Raw genomic sequence first — 15,239 nt, 5'->3', positions numbered from 1 at the left:
GATTGAAAATGTTTCCTGGTGTGATGCGTCTGAATTTCTGCTGTGACATTTGTCCAGTAAGACCAGCATGGACTCATCCCGTCCATGCTGCTGGTGGTGTGGGGATGTCGTCGATGGCCACGTCCACCCACAGACACACGTCGTTTTTCTATCGATCCAGCTAATATTATTAGATAAGACGTTTTCGTTGCTATGCAGACGACACCAGCTGCTATCTGGATGAGGCTGAGGGGTTTCTGACACAACCCCAGAAGGGAATCTGTGTCTCCAGCTGCAATCGAACAAGTGAATACGTTCACCTCTACACCAGTGGCTCCCCAGTTTCCTACTTTAACCTCTGCTCACCTCTTGGACTCTCATCTCATCCGGACTCTGACCTGAATAAATACAAACTGAGTTACAAATGTTAGAAACAATAAAACAGCTGGTGTGAGCAGCTTTGATCAGGGTGTATTTGTAGGTTAAACCAAATGACTAGTATGTAGGGTTTTTTTTAACAATGAAATTAGTTTTTTATTTCAGTTTCAGCAGGAAAGGCCATCCGTCCATCAGGGGGACGTTCTGTCACCGATGTCATTCGCCTCATTCAGCCATCTTTAACTTTGTTACATCATCACCAGCTCAAACAGGATGCAGGAAATTACCCCGAAAGACCAAAAAGGCCATCCTGTACTTCCTGTGCTTTGTAAAAAGGTCACTAATAATATAACACACATTGTTTGATTCTCTTAGCAACGTACAAAAGCAACAGCAGATTACATCAGCAGATTTCACGTAAATACAGTTTCCAGAGTGTAATTTCTGCACAGCACAGGTTTAGCTCATATCACACAGGAAGAAGGATGGTGGGAGGCAGAGGAAGCAGAGGACGAGCAGGGGGGCCGCCTGCTGATCCAGCACAATGATATCACTTCCCCCGAGACCCACAGCAGGCATTACATCATTTCCTTTCTGTTTCCCTGCTTCGTATCGACACCTGCTTCTGTTTCTCAAGGAAGGGAGATGAGATGAATCCGGAGAAAGAGTGGGAGGTGGAGAGAGCGAGGGCTGTGCTGCTGCAGCCTTTCTGCTGGCTTACACTGCGTATCACAGCCAGAGACACATGTTACGCAGTGGCCACTGTGTCTGCAGGTGTCGCGCTGGAGGACAAACCCTGTGTCACAGAAACAGAGACAAGCAAACGGACACGTGTGCGCATGTGTGTGGTGGAAATGATGGTGAGCGTCCGAACCTCAAGACCCAGCAGATCCCCAACAGGGCTCAGCTGCAGCCATGTAACATGATACTGCACACACACACACGCACATGCACGCACGCACGCACACACACACACACACACACACACACACACACACACGCGCACACACACACCTCATGCTCTAGGAGGAGTTCACAGATTTATACCACCAGCTAGGCCTGTTCGATATAACGATATATATCAGATGACGATATAAAAACATCGTTTGATTTCACACTATCGTTTGTTTCGTGGTGTCGCAAAATAAACTGTTTACAGCAATGTTTTCATGTTCTGATGTCACTGTAGTTATTATTAATTTCTTAAAGTTCTCTCTTTCTCCTATATTTAATATAACCACACTACAGACGGACAAGCGCCTGTTTTTATGCAACAATGACGGTAAAACCATCGCATGTCCACTTCCAGAATAAAGCTCAAGATCCTGTTGAGACTTTTCAAAATAAACTGAATCACGTGAAAGAGCAGATTATTTACAGATGAGAAGTAAAAAAGAGCCGTCAGGTGCTAAAAAATAAAAATAAAGACTCCAACATTAGAACAGGCTTTTCCCCGCAGCACGCCGTGTAATAAATATAAAGAAACCGTTACAGCTTCTGTCTAAAAATGTATCGTTTCATGCATCAGTTAAAACACTCGACTCCAGCTACACGACGCCCAGCTGGAAACACTTCACGCAAGTCGAGCTGCCCGAGATTCACAGAACTTACAGAAAATGTTACATTTATATTGTTATCGGACGATAGATGTTTTATATCAGGACATGAGATTCTGGTCACAGCCCTGCCACCAGCACTCAGAACTGGCTGTGGGTGAAGGCTGGAGCCACTCACTACAGAGCTGTTCAGTTGTCCACAGAGCTCACAGTGGAGTCTACTCTCCTGGAGTACTCAAAGCAGGTGTGGGACTGCTGTTCCCTTTTTTATTTTGGAAATCACGACAGAACTTTGCACCATCAGTTGGACGCCACCCACTTACCCTTAACACAAATTTTAAGATCAACTATGAGACTGCAGTTCAAAGACTTTTGGACATGTGACAGAAACAGAGAGGAGTACTTTGGGCTGCTCCCTCACTCACGAGGGGCTGCACAGTTTTTTATCCTTCCTGATGAAACAGGGTCTGAACTGGAGCTGGTGTACATGTGTGGAGCAGCACTCTACAGAGGCAGCAGGCAGAGGGGAGTCTGTCTCTGCTGATGTGACGCTGATGGCTGCAGAGGACGGTTGGACCATGTGCCTGCAGCCTGTTGTAGCAGCTCTTCTATTTGTTTTTATTTTTTCTAGAAATCATTTTCTAAATCACTTGTCTTAACAGCTGTGTGAAGTGAACCATTCAAACCAGTCGGCACATGCATGTGTCCGTGATTCAAAGGGCTCACGTGCTTTCAGGCCAGTTACCTTTGGTCTGCTAACAGCTCAGTCCAGCTGGAGCGCAGCACAGTGATGATCCAGTCAGCCTGCAGACACAGACAGAAAAGGCATCAAGTACAAGAGCAGACTTCCCTCACATGGACAGAGACTCACATGTTGTTGAAAGCACGCTGGTCCTGTCACAGCTGGCTGTGGGTGTGTGGGACCTGCTTACAGCCTGAATGTGGTGCAGAGGAGAGCAGCGTCACTACAGAGAAGACCTTTGGCTTAGAGAGCCCGACCAGCTCCGCTACATGCGATAACACACACACACACACACACAGTGGCTGTCTACACACCTGATATGTTGTCAGCAGGTGGCGCTAGTGTGTGCATCTACCGTGCTGAGTGTAGCCTGTGTGTGACCTAAAAATAACTGACAGGCCCCAACATTTGAAGACCCTGCTGCAGGCTCCGTCCACGCTCCGGCCTCCATCTTCACCCGGTGAGCCTCTGTGCGAACCTGCTGAACCAGCCACAGCATCACTGGGCTCCTCCGACCCAGTCGTGCTGTGATCGGGCCTCACACACAAACACAACGTGTGAAACCACGTGTGTGTTCTCAGATTCACACTGCTCACCTGTCACATGGGTGTGTGTGTGTGTGTGTGTGTGTGTGTGTGTGTGTGTGTGTGTGTGTGTGTGTGTGTCCACAAACTGAGTGGACAAATGTATAAAAACGTCAACACTTCACCGAACAAACCAACGCTGCGGTCGTACTTGTATAAGATCATTAGCAGCTCTCATGTGATCAGTAGCTGAAAGCTGAAGCAACAAGGAGGCTGTTGTTGGAGCGAACAAAGAGCAACACAGTGCTCACGGGCACATCAGCGGCATTCAACCCAGCAACTGTTCCCTGGGAAGCTTACATGTGGAGCGTGTCTTATTTTAGTGCTGTTGGCACAGTTACTAACAAAACAGCTCATGAACATGAATAAACAGGAAGTGTAAAACCAGCCGTCTATAGTTTAGTGTTTGTCACATGTGGAACGTTCCAGCTTGTTCATTAACCTCATTAATCTCAGGCTCACACAATCATGTCAGCTGTTACATTTGGTTATGCTGAGCTAAACCTGCTGCTCACCCCAGATGGGTTGCTGGTGACCAGGTAAATGTAAAGAGGTTAATCCCCTCCCACTGCCGTAGGGTAAGTTAACTCTGATGTCCACGTCCTCATCGATGATGACATGTAATGCTAACTGTACGCTATGAATGAGGAGGAGCCCTTTACTAACGCTCAACAATGTTTCCCCATCAGCAGTGTTACATGACTCCACCAGTCACATCGACCTAGAGACCAGTTAGCCAGCAAATAGTTACCACTGGTCACTAGTAAACATGTGTGTTGCCTGACCAGTTGTCAAGTATTGACTGTGGCAAGCTGCTCGCAGTTTCTACACTCAACAAAAATATAAACGCAACACCTTTGTTACTGCTCCCATTCCCCATGGGATGGACGTAGAGACCTAAAATTCATTCCAGATACACAATATAACCATCCCTCCCAAACAGTGGTCACAAATCAGTCCAAATGTGTGGTAGTGGGCACATCTGCCATATTGAGATAATCCATCCCACCTCACAGGTGTGCCACATCAGGATGCTGATCTGACATCATGAGTAGTGCACAGGTGTACCTCAGACTGCCCACAACAAAAGGCCACCCTGGAATGTGCAGTTTTTTGCGCTATTGGGGGTCTGGGGACCCAGAACCGGTCAGTATCTGGTGTGACCACCATTTGCCTCATGCAGTGCAACACATCGTCGCATGGAGTCTATCAGATTGTCAATTGTGGCCTGTGGAATGTTGGTCCACTCCACTTGAATGGCTGTGCGAGGTTGTTGGATATTCGTGGGAACTGGTACACGCTGTCGTATACGCCGGTCAAGCACATCCCGAACATGCTCAATGGGTGACATGTCCGGTGAGTATGCTGGCCATGCAAGAACTGGGACATTCTCAGCTGCCATCTGCCCTGAACAATGTGAACCATGATTCATCCGTGAAGCGCACACCTCTCCAACGTGCCAGACGCCATCGAATGTGAGCATTTGCCCACACAAGTCTGTTACGGCGACGAGCTGGAGTCAGGTCAAGACCCCGATGAGGACGACGGGCATGCAGTTGAGCGTCCCTGAGACGGTTTCTGACAGTTTATGCAGAAATTGTTTGGTTGTGCAAACCAATTGTTCCAGCAGCTGTCTGGGTGGCTGGTCTCAGACGATCTTGGAGGTGAACCTGCTGGATGTGGAGGTCCTGGGCTGGTGTGGTTACACGAGGTCTGCGGTTGTGAGGCCGGTTGGATGTGCTGCCATATTCTCTGAAACGCCTGTGGAGACGGCTTATGGTTGAGAAATGAACATTCAATGCACGGGCGACAGATCTGGTTGACATTCCTGCTGTCAGCATGCCAATTGCACGCTCCCTCATTGCTTGTGGCATCTGTGGCATTTTGCTGTGAGACAAAACTGCACATTCCAGGGTGGCCTTTTGTTGTGGGCAGTCTGAGGTACACCTGTGCACTACTCATGATGTCAGATCAGCATCCTGATGTGGCACACCTGTGAGGTGGGATGGATTATCTCAATATAGCAGATGTGCCCACTACCACACATTTGGACTGATTTGTGACCACTGTTTGGGAGGGATGGTTATATTGTGTATCTGGAATGAATTTTAGGTCTCTACGTCCATCCCATGGGGAATGGGAGCAGTAACAAAGGTGTTGCGTTTATATTTTTGTTGAGTGTAGGTGAAACTGACTGAAAAGAGGTCTGGTGGTGGCTGTAGCTCAGGTGGCAGAGCAGGTCAGCCACTAATCAGAAGGTCGGTGGTTCGATCCCAGGCTGCCTCCTGGCTGCATGCAAGGGCAAGATACTAACCCCGTGTTTACCTACTGGTGGTGGTCAGAGGGCCCGGTGGCGCCAGTGTCCGGCAGTCTCGCCTCTGTCAGTGCGCCCCAGGGCAGCTGTGGCTACAACGTAGCTGCCATCACCAGTGTGTGAATGTGTGTGTGAATGGGTGGATGACTGGATATGTAAAGTGCTTTGGGGTCCTTAGGGACTGAGTAAAGCGCTATACAAATGCAGGCCATTTATCAAAATACACCTCACAGCTGCTCCGGTCACCAGCAGATTCTGGTCGTCTACTTTACTTATCGAGCGCTCGCAGACGAGTCGGCAACTTCCATCTCATCTACAGGTCAGTAACCTCCCAGCAATGAAACAATCAGAGGGTTGTTTTTGGAGCACAACAGTCACAGCGAGTCGCTCGGAAGTCGAGACAACTTTTATCCTAGATTTAAACACTTCTCTCCGGATGAGAAGGATGTTTTGATGAAAAGCATGTCTATAATATCCTACAGCAAGCACCGAGTGTTGGGCAGTGCTCTCTGCCACCATCCTCAAAACACCAGCTGAGGTCATATCGTTTGGAAAAAGGTGTTCAAACTTCAGCGTGTAGTCAAGCTGTTCTGAACACAAAGACACTTTTAGTCTGTGTGCTGAGAAGAATGGGAGCATGTGAGAGACTGACAGAAGGGAGTAACTCGGTCAGTCTCACAACATGGGGATATAACAAAGGCTGAGGCCAAAGCATCCCCCTGTACTGTTAATCTGCCAGCATAAGAGTCACTCAGCAGTGAGTGAACCAGCATTCAGTCATGCAGCCATCTAACAGGAAGTGTTACCCAGTTTTTTAAAGCTATATGACATTGTAGATAATCCACTGTGTAAACCCATGGGAGTGATGCACAGTACACTGGTGTGGGACTGTTTAAAGGGTTCAACAAATCAAACAGTTCAGTCTGGATGACCTTTGGCTTTCGTGTGCTCTTCCTTAAAGTGGTAACCTCAGCTGCACACCCATGTTTGTGCCGTATCACTTGGCATTCATATCTTTCAGGAATTAAAAACTGATGTGTCGTTTAAAACAGTTCCCCATCCTGCTGTGTTGCAATTGGAAAGCATTAGAAAGCATTAGCCAATAACAGTGTTTCCAAACAGCTCATTTAAAGTCTGGAACATGGACGTCTCTAAAGACTCCTTCTTTGTGATGCTCTGCCGTTGCTCCAGCTGACTTCAATAGTTTGTGGGTTTTTCCACTCATCATTCTGTTTACTCATTTATTTATTCTTTGGCTTGAATAGTTTTCATACATGTCATATTTCCATTGCATTGCCAAACATCAGTCCATTCCCACCAACAGCCGTGCATCGTCTCCACCATGTTTGGCAGATGAACAGATCCTGAGACCTTTTTTGGTGTTTTTCCAAATTCATCCACAGATTCTCTTCCACAGATGTAAAGTATATGTTGGCGTTCCTGCCCTCACTGTGATTCGTCTGTTACGTCCCGTTTCTCATGACGACCTCCCTGACGTACGTGGACCTCACGCTGACACTTAAAGACGGAACCACCTGAAAATCAGTCGTATAAATATCTTGTTCTACTCCCACCAGCACAAAGCAGAACATGTACCTGACAGTTTTCTGTTGGGGACTTCAAAACACTGACAGGTGCAGAGGCAAAGGTTAAACAACACTGTGTTACCAACCTATGGCCGTGAAGGGATCGCTAATATGCTTGTAATATTAAAGCTCTGCCTGTCCTGATTGGTTACTCCCGGCTGCCAAACGGGCCCCATTAAAAAGTCTTATGAAACATGGGCAGAGGCTTTATGCTCTCTGGAAACAATGGCGTTACTACTTCAGTCATAATAGGACTTTATTATAAACCTTATTACTTTAAGAGGACTTAATAGTTTGATGTTATGAATGCAGAGCAGAGAGGAACTGAAACACTCCTAATGCAGGACTTCTTCCTCCAGTCTTCCTCAAACATCCTCAGGACTGAGGCTCCGCCCACTGGATTCTGATGATGCAGCATGTTTGTACGTGACCCATTAGTGAGTCACATTCAAAACAACAACGCTGTTATTAGAGATGTGCTGCAGGTTCAGGAGTGTTGTAGTAGCTGGGGTGACCGTCTCATGGTTAGGATACATCAGTAAAGCTGATCAGACTTTGTTGAAGGATGTCAAACACACACTGAGCTACAAATACAAGCATAACACACAGAATCACAGCAGACAGACTTGAAATGCCAGGTCGGCTCAGACCCAGCAGCTGCCAGGCTGCTAATGCTCTCAGAGACTGTTTGAATACTAAACTGATTACATTAATCTTGGAGCGTACGTTGACACTGTGCTGAATGTAGAAATCTCTCTGCTGTTCACGTTTAAATGTGTGTGAAGGAGAAAAACGTTTAAAGTCATTTATAAGGAAAGCTGCCACTGTCAGGGCGACAGCCACTAGCTGAAGGATTTCTTTGTACATGTGTACAACATGTGTAAGCAGCTCCCTGACGTCCTGCGTCTGCCTCCTCTCACTGTTACTGCTTTTTGATATTGATGTTTGACAATCACGTCATAATTCAAAAACATCATCAAGCCAGCTGTTCGTCCAAGCAGTCGGAGCAGTTCTGAGACATTGTGACAAAGGGACAGACGCACAACACAAAAATGTGAAACCAGAGGAAAAAGCGAGCTGGCTCTTCTAGCAGCTACACAAATGTTCCCTCCACATCTAATCAGTTCATGCAGTGAAATGGATGACTTTGACAAGTATTCCAAGAAAATAAGAGCAAAGCTAATAAACACATTGTGCAGGTCGACAGCTCATTTCCAGACCATCGTGTGCCGTTCCTCAGAAAATCCCTGACACACAGACTCTAACGCTATTTGAAAAGAGTGCAAGTTTGAACTAGTCCAGCTGTGGAGGTTAGACTTCATTAGGCTTAGGCCTTTATGAATCACAGGGACCTGCAAGGACCTAAGATGTGTCATTAGACAGCGGCTCTATGTCAATGCTGGCATGCCCTCCACAAAGACACCGCACTACACACTTCAAAGAAGCCAAACACAATGACAGCTGACGTGTGGCGCGTGCAGCTGTTGGTGTCCAACCAAGAATAATCCCTGCTTTGGGTTTAGGGACTCGGGGGTGTCAGCAAGCATCCTCGTAGCTATAAAAACACCAGTGTGCGTGTGACGTGTTTGAAAGTGAGAAGCTGGGCTGGTAGAAACCCCCAACGCACCTATTTAGAGCAGCGCAGACGAGCACACATGCCCCATCGGCTGCGTGCCATTTTTTTCCTTAAATCGTTATTCAGATGGGTACGCGCTGCCAGAGGGCACATCCAATCAGACAGAAGGAAACTGGAAACATTCAAAGTTTTTTTAAACATCACATAAACATGGATGAAAAATCATTTTGCCGCTGGATTAAAATGACACACATGGATTTACTTTTCTGATTTTCTAACTGCTGTTGCAAAATATCAAGATTCCTGGAAGTAAGCCGACACCTGCACTGCAGGAAACCCTGTTCTTGTGTCAGGGTATTATTTCCTCTACATCCAATATGGCTGCTGACACAGCAAACAGTATTTCCTCAGTGCCACAGTGTCATTTCTCCACTGGTGACCATCGGCACAAGCGCAGCACCTGTTGCTGTTTTAGCTAGCTGTCATATCAAGTCTGAAATATTCCAGCGGGCACTTTCTTAACTAGAATCTGTGTCGGCACAGTTTGAATGAGGACAGAAAAGTTTGTCCCAAGTCACAGTTTTCACTCACGCATGCGGTAACCCCCCTTGCGTGGAGGACAATGCCACCTCAGTGTACATCCAGGCACTGCAATCTGAAGGCCGGCTGCTGACTGTGACAGCCTGCTGATGCCGAGCTGAACGGTTTTAGATTTACCAACGTAGCACTGTTCAAGAAGTCCTACAGTGATGCTGCAGTGGTCACACTGCAGCTGTCAGGGAGATTCACAGCACTCGCTATGCTGCAAACACAGAGTCAACACCTCAGGCACTTAATGCAATGTCACTGAGCTGCTGGGTTAAACTGCTGCTGGGAGGAAGAAGAGCAAAGAAGGAGGTCAGCAAGCCTGCCTGGGCAGACTGCTCCACAACAGGAAGAAAGGATTTGGACTGCTCATGTTTGACCTCAGAATTAGATTGATTTTATTTTTTTGCAGTCAGAGATCAACTGAAAGCAGCTGCAGCGACTAACTAGTTGCCAAGACACTGAGGCTACGTCCACACTGTTTTCTCTCCGTTTTGGCCTCCCATCCACACTGAGACGCCGTTTTCCTCAAGGAAAAACGCAGTGTTTTGAAAACGCACACATTTCAGAACGGAGCTGCTGTCGCAGTGTGGAGACTCGAAAACGCAGACTTTCTAAAACGATGACGCATTTTAGTCATGTGATGCAGTCATGTGACCAATTAAACAAAGATAGCGAAGGGCGTTATACAGCGGTTGTTTTGATTGCTCTCAATTTTGACCCTAAAAAGGATTAATATCACTTTGTAAATGACCAGATAGCTTTTCTTCAAATTCTTTAATTCTCACTCACTTTTGCGCAGGACTGGAACGTAAACGTTTCCGGCCGTTGCAATGTGGACGCACAACGACTGAAAACGCTAGTGTGGACGCGGAGCGTTCTCAGACAAAAACGCTGTTTTCAAATCTATCCGGGCTAGTGTGGACGTAGCTAGAGCAGGGCAATATGACCAAAAATATTCATCACAATATACGTTTGAAAATTTGCGATAACGATATAACTGACGATATAATTGACACGAGACAAAATACTTTACAACTCCACAACTTTATTAGTGCAAAAAAACAAACAAACATCAGTGTATTTTCACTTAAACAAGCAGCTGTTTTTATCTGCATTAAAGTTATAAAAACGTAACAGTGCAAACTCCTCGCTGACAGTTTAACCAAAAGGCATTTCCAGTGGAAACTGGCCGACACATCCTCAGCATAACCATGTATAACATCCACAAAACTTACAAAGAGGTTATACACACACAATACGGTAATATCATGTTGAAGCACAGCACGTATCACTCCGCGAGGCTCCGCCTACGATAGCCGTAATGCTCCGACAATCCATCAAGCGGTGCGGCTTCGTAGCTCAGCAAAGTCGTACTGAAACATCTGACAGATTTTCGAGCGCCGTGCACATAAAATCGTTTTGAGGTCAGTAAACACAACCAGAGTTCATACATAAGGCACACGGGATTATAAGGGGCTCTGTCGACTTTCAGAAAAATCAAAGGATTGATTTTAAATGCGCCGTATTTTCCAAACAACACGGTAATAACGACGACAAAGCTAATAATGTCAGTCAGCCAGGACAGCGGTCCCTCATTTATCGCTAGAGTTACCGTCTAAAAATAATCCAGATTGATGAAATCCACATCTTTTTTCAATTATTATATAGATGTTTACAGGCTGTAAAACTCCTCACTACACACTTTATGCACTTTTCTCAGACAGGCATGAACATTTTCACACGTTTCTCTCTTGTTTAAACTCTCAAAGTTCAAACCTTTGTAGAAAAATAAGCCCAGTGTTATAGAATGAAACCAAAGGCACCCGCAGGTGACGACGTTTCGTCGACATTGTTGTGTTTGTTGGGGAGAAAACTTCAGAGTCACGCTGCTGCTGATCAAAGATTGATGTAAATTTGACACGCTGAACACATCCTGTACTGTACAGGAGACACAGCATGGAGGAGAGTGATTGACGAGGGTCTACAGCCAATCAGGACGCAAAACACAATGCACTGTTTAAAAAAAAACAAAAAATGCTCAAAGCGGCCGCATGCGCAAAAGAAGACGTCACACACAACGCGCTCTGTTTAGACCCAGACCAACAGCATTGTTTGACTGATGGCCTTAATATAAAGACTTTGGACTTTACGTTTCCCAATTTTGCTTTAAGTTATAAAGTTATTGTGTTATTTACATTTGGCCTAATAATGATGCTTATTGCTGTTTTAGAGGAGCGCTGCTTCTAGTTCTGTCAGAATCTGCAGATTATACAGAACAAATAAAATGTTCATGTTTCTCCAGCATTGTCTTCCCAGCAGTTTCACTGACATCTACACGGGATGGTCGGGAAGCGTTCGCGATGTCTTCTCAAACAGCAGTCGCTTTCTAAAACATCAGATATGTATCGGATTCAGCACCACATACAAAGGTGACCCAGATCGGATTAAAATGATCGGATTTGTGCCGTTCACACTGTCACACCATGATCGGATATGTTTCGCACAGGGTCAAAGAAGTTGGATTTGATGCGCTTTCGCCTGCAGTGTGAACGATATTTTCACACTAGAGCGCGTCTGCTGTCACATTTTATTTGTAGTGTGAACGAGCAGACAAAAAAAATTTGTCGGATTTGATCAAAAAGTCTGAATTGAGCATCAAGACCTGCAGAGTGACGTAGCCTAACATCCATCAGTTAAATAAACAGCGGCTGAACCATGAATATGAAACTTTAACAAACAACCTGTCAGCTGCTTTTTTGGAAAACAGAAATGTTACTTCACAGAAGGAGGACGGCCTTCACACGCACACAGACACACACACACCCACACGCATGGACACCCACGCACACACACAAACACACAAACTCGTGTAAAACCTTCATTAACAACATCACAGAATAATGCTGGACTAAAGCACAGTGTAAAGTATCACACGGTCAGAGTGACGGTTCCACAGGTGAGGACACCCTGAGTGTCCACAGCTGTGCTGACAGCCAGGACTCCAAAAACAGATCATTTTAGCTCCTATTGCGTTACAGTGTTTAAAAACGTTGCTTCTACATGTACACTGTGACACCCAAGCTAAACGTACAATAAAACTTTCCACTTCGGTCCTCAGCTGAAATGATTCCTGCCAGAAACAACAACTAGGAACCAAGGACAACCTCCTCAACATGTGAGAAAAACAGGCAAAGGGTGAAGACACCATGACCACAGCAGAGTGGGTTTCCCCCCCCCCCCCCCCCGATTACTTTCTGTCTCTTTTTGAGACTGTACAAAGAACACACACACACACACACACACACACACACACACACACACACACACACACACACACACACAAGTACAAGACGGGGAAAGGCAAGCAATACTGACCAAGTGAAAAACGTGCTCAGGCACATACAAACACAGAAGTGAGGCTTCTACAGATTCCTGCAGCTAATCGTATAATTAACAAAGCAGACACCGAATCTGACTCAGCTGAATCTACCAGAGCGGTTCAGTTCCAACAAGTTCACCGACAGGCCCCAGGCCCCGCTTCACCGCACTATCCCAGTGACCCAGGACCATGCAAAAGTCTTGAGCCCCCATTTCTTTCTGTTTTGTTAGGAAAATGTGAGACTCATTGAAATGTAGAAATGTGATATTATAGAAGATAATCGGGCAAACGCAGAGATCATGAACACTTAAAGTGCTTCAGTTTAAAGCAGTGTATAGACTTTTCAGACATATTCATTAGAGGTGGGAATCACCATACATCCCACGATACGATATTATCACAATACTTAACGCACGATACGATATTATTGCAATTTTTAAAAATATTCTGCGATATTCAGATTCTGTACATAAAGGTAAACTTTATCAATATTCATTTTATCTAATATCAAAGTCTCACACTCAGTCTTTCTCTCATTTCAGTTTTATTGTTGACAAACTGAACGGTTTGTATTACAGTCTAGTCCAACTTAACTGAATGCAACCATCTGGTACAATTACAGCTATTCTGAACTATGCAATTTATGAAAACTATGCAGCCCCTTCAGCAACTGAAGAATTTGAAAGTAAATTAAAACAAAATATAATTTTACATTAAATAAAAAAGTTTTAAACTTAATTAAAATAAAACATGTCTTAAATTAAAATAAGTAAACTGTCATGTTTATTGCTGCCAAAAACAGTTAAACACATTTGGACAGTGAAGGAATGTCAGGATTCTTGCTCAGAAAAAGGATCAACATGCTCTGAAGTCAGAGCACAAAAACCTTTTTGTAACAAAATATCGATTTCTGCTGTCCCTGTATCGATACATTATTAGCAAACAAAATATCACGATGCTACACAGTATCGATTTCTTCCCCCACCCCTAATATTCATACAGGATTAGGATGATCCTGCCCACTTCACTCACACCCACGGTAACCAGTCTAACCTGACTGATTTACAGATGTCTTTAAAGTACGGGAGGAAGCCAGAGCAGAGGTTTCCTTCATTTCTGCTTTTGTCTGCAAAAGAACTTGTAACAGGTCATCTGGACGCTTTAAACAGACCAGTGAGGGATAATAGCTGCACTGTCACTGGGGCATGATGACACCTAAAGAAATGCATTAGGCCAGATGGCGGTCTTGCCTGTTTCCTCCAAACTTGTTGTTCACTAAATATGTGATCCAAATAATATGGAAACATTGATAACTGGGATTTTTTAACAAGTATAGAAATTATTTTTCCTATGACGCTTTTTTTCTTATTTTCGCTGTAAAAGTCCCGACTTGCTTGCTGTTTAGTCCGACTCCAGCCGAGATGAGTAAAAGAGAGAAAGTTAATGCTCGCCTGCAGTTTGTCTCTGCATTGCTCGGGGTCACCTGGACCCCCACCGAGGGCTGTTGACTTCCCGTCGCTCGCCGTAAGCGATGAGTCCCACACCCCTGTCTGCCAGCGCAGACCTGAGCTGAGAGCAATTATTAGAAATGACTATTAATAAGTGAACTGTTTTAAACCCTGTTAGGTGACGACCCTGACCCTGATATTAATGCGACGGTAGTCGAGCTCGAATCCCAGCCTGGTGGAGATCAGCTGATGGGTCTGATCCTGACCGCGGTCCTCGCCACAACAGCAACCCAAAGACCACACAGTCACCCCTGCTCCTTTCCCCTTCTTCCTGCCCCTAAGCTCACAGTGGTAACCACCAACATACCCGAGTCTGTGTAGCATTATATTACACTGTATTATAAAAAGGGAATTAGAATACTGGTGATACTTTCCACCCAACCTCTTAACCTGGAATCCAGCCTACAGCCTGACACGCAGTGGAAACACGATCGCACAAACCCTAGTGCTGCTTCCAACATCAGCTTTAACCTAACCTGTTAACCCTGATCTACCAGAAGCAAAGGCCTTTTGATACTGACCCAGGTACTTGTGATTATGGAGAAGACCAGCACGCACTGACTAAACCATCATAGAGACAAGCTCAATGTTACCACTGGAGCTGATGGAAATATCATGGCCCAGCACAGCACCAGTGCTCTATGCTGAGCCGCTCTGCATCAGAAGAATAAAGATGTGCTTAACAGCAAAAGAGTGCATGAAGCTGTTTTTAACATAGTGAAGAAGTTCCTGCCTGAAGACACCTACAGAGCAGCTGCTGGAGGAGGTGAACACACTCCTCTTTCATTCTTTCCATCCACACATTTTTTCAAACCAAGCGGAGGATTTGAGCTTCCAACTCCACAGTGAAAAGGCCGCCAGACTTAACTCTTGGATTTAGTTTCTCAATATTCACTGCACAGAAAAAGTCCATAATTATCAAGTTGGCTAATGCCACGAGCAGCATAGGTCTGAGCGTCGCTCCACGTCCATCCAGACAGTGTTTGGATCCACACAGAGACAGGAGGACGGCTCACATACTTTCCATCTGTGGCGGAGAGCTGCTTGGA

At 45.4% G+C, this 15,239-nt stretch overlaps 1 protein-coding gene across 3 annotated transcripts in view; it reads right to left on the bottom strand.

Moving 5' to 3' along the window:
- The window catches only part of raph1a (Ras association (RalGDS/AF-6) and pleckstrin homology domains 1a), a 78,851-nt gene that overhangs the window by 39,219 nt on the left and 24,393 nt on the right, over positions 1-15,239 (bottom strand). For 2 of the 3 annotated variants that reach the window (XM_082507945.1, XM_082507947.1), the window contains exon 2: positions 2,659-2,717. The exons of the other annotated variant lie outside the window; for it this stretch is intronic. The gene's annotated coding sequence lies outside the window, so the exon portion shown is untranslated. The remainder of the gene's footprint in view (positions 1-2,658; positions 2,718-15,239) is intronic. 3 annotated transcript variants of the gene reach the window in all.

The sequence above is a fragment of the Aulonocara stuartgranti genome (genome assembly GCF_965226115.1).
Source record: "Aulonocara stuartgranti genome assembly, chromosome: 16".
Classification (NCBI taxonomy): Eukaryota; Metazoa; Chordata; class Actinopteri; order Cichliformes; family Cichlidae; genus Aulonocara; species Aulonocara stuartgranti.
The sequence above is the reverse complement of the archived record's forward strand: the minus strand, read 5'-3'. Positions and strand labels throughout refer to the sequence as shown.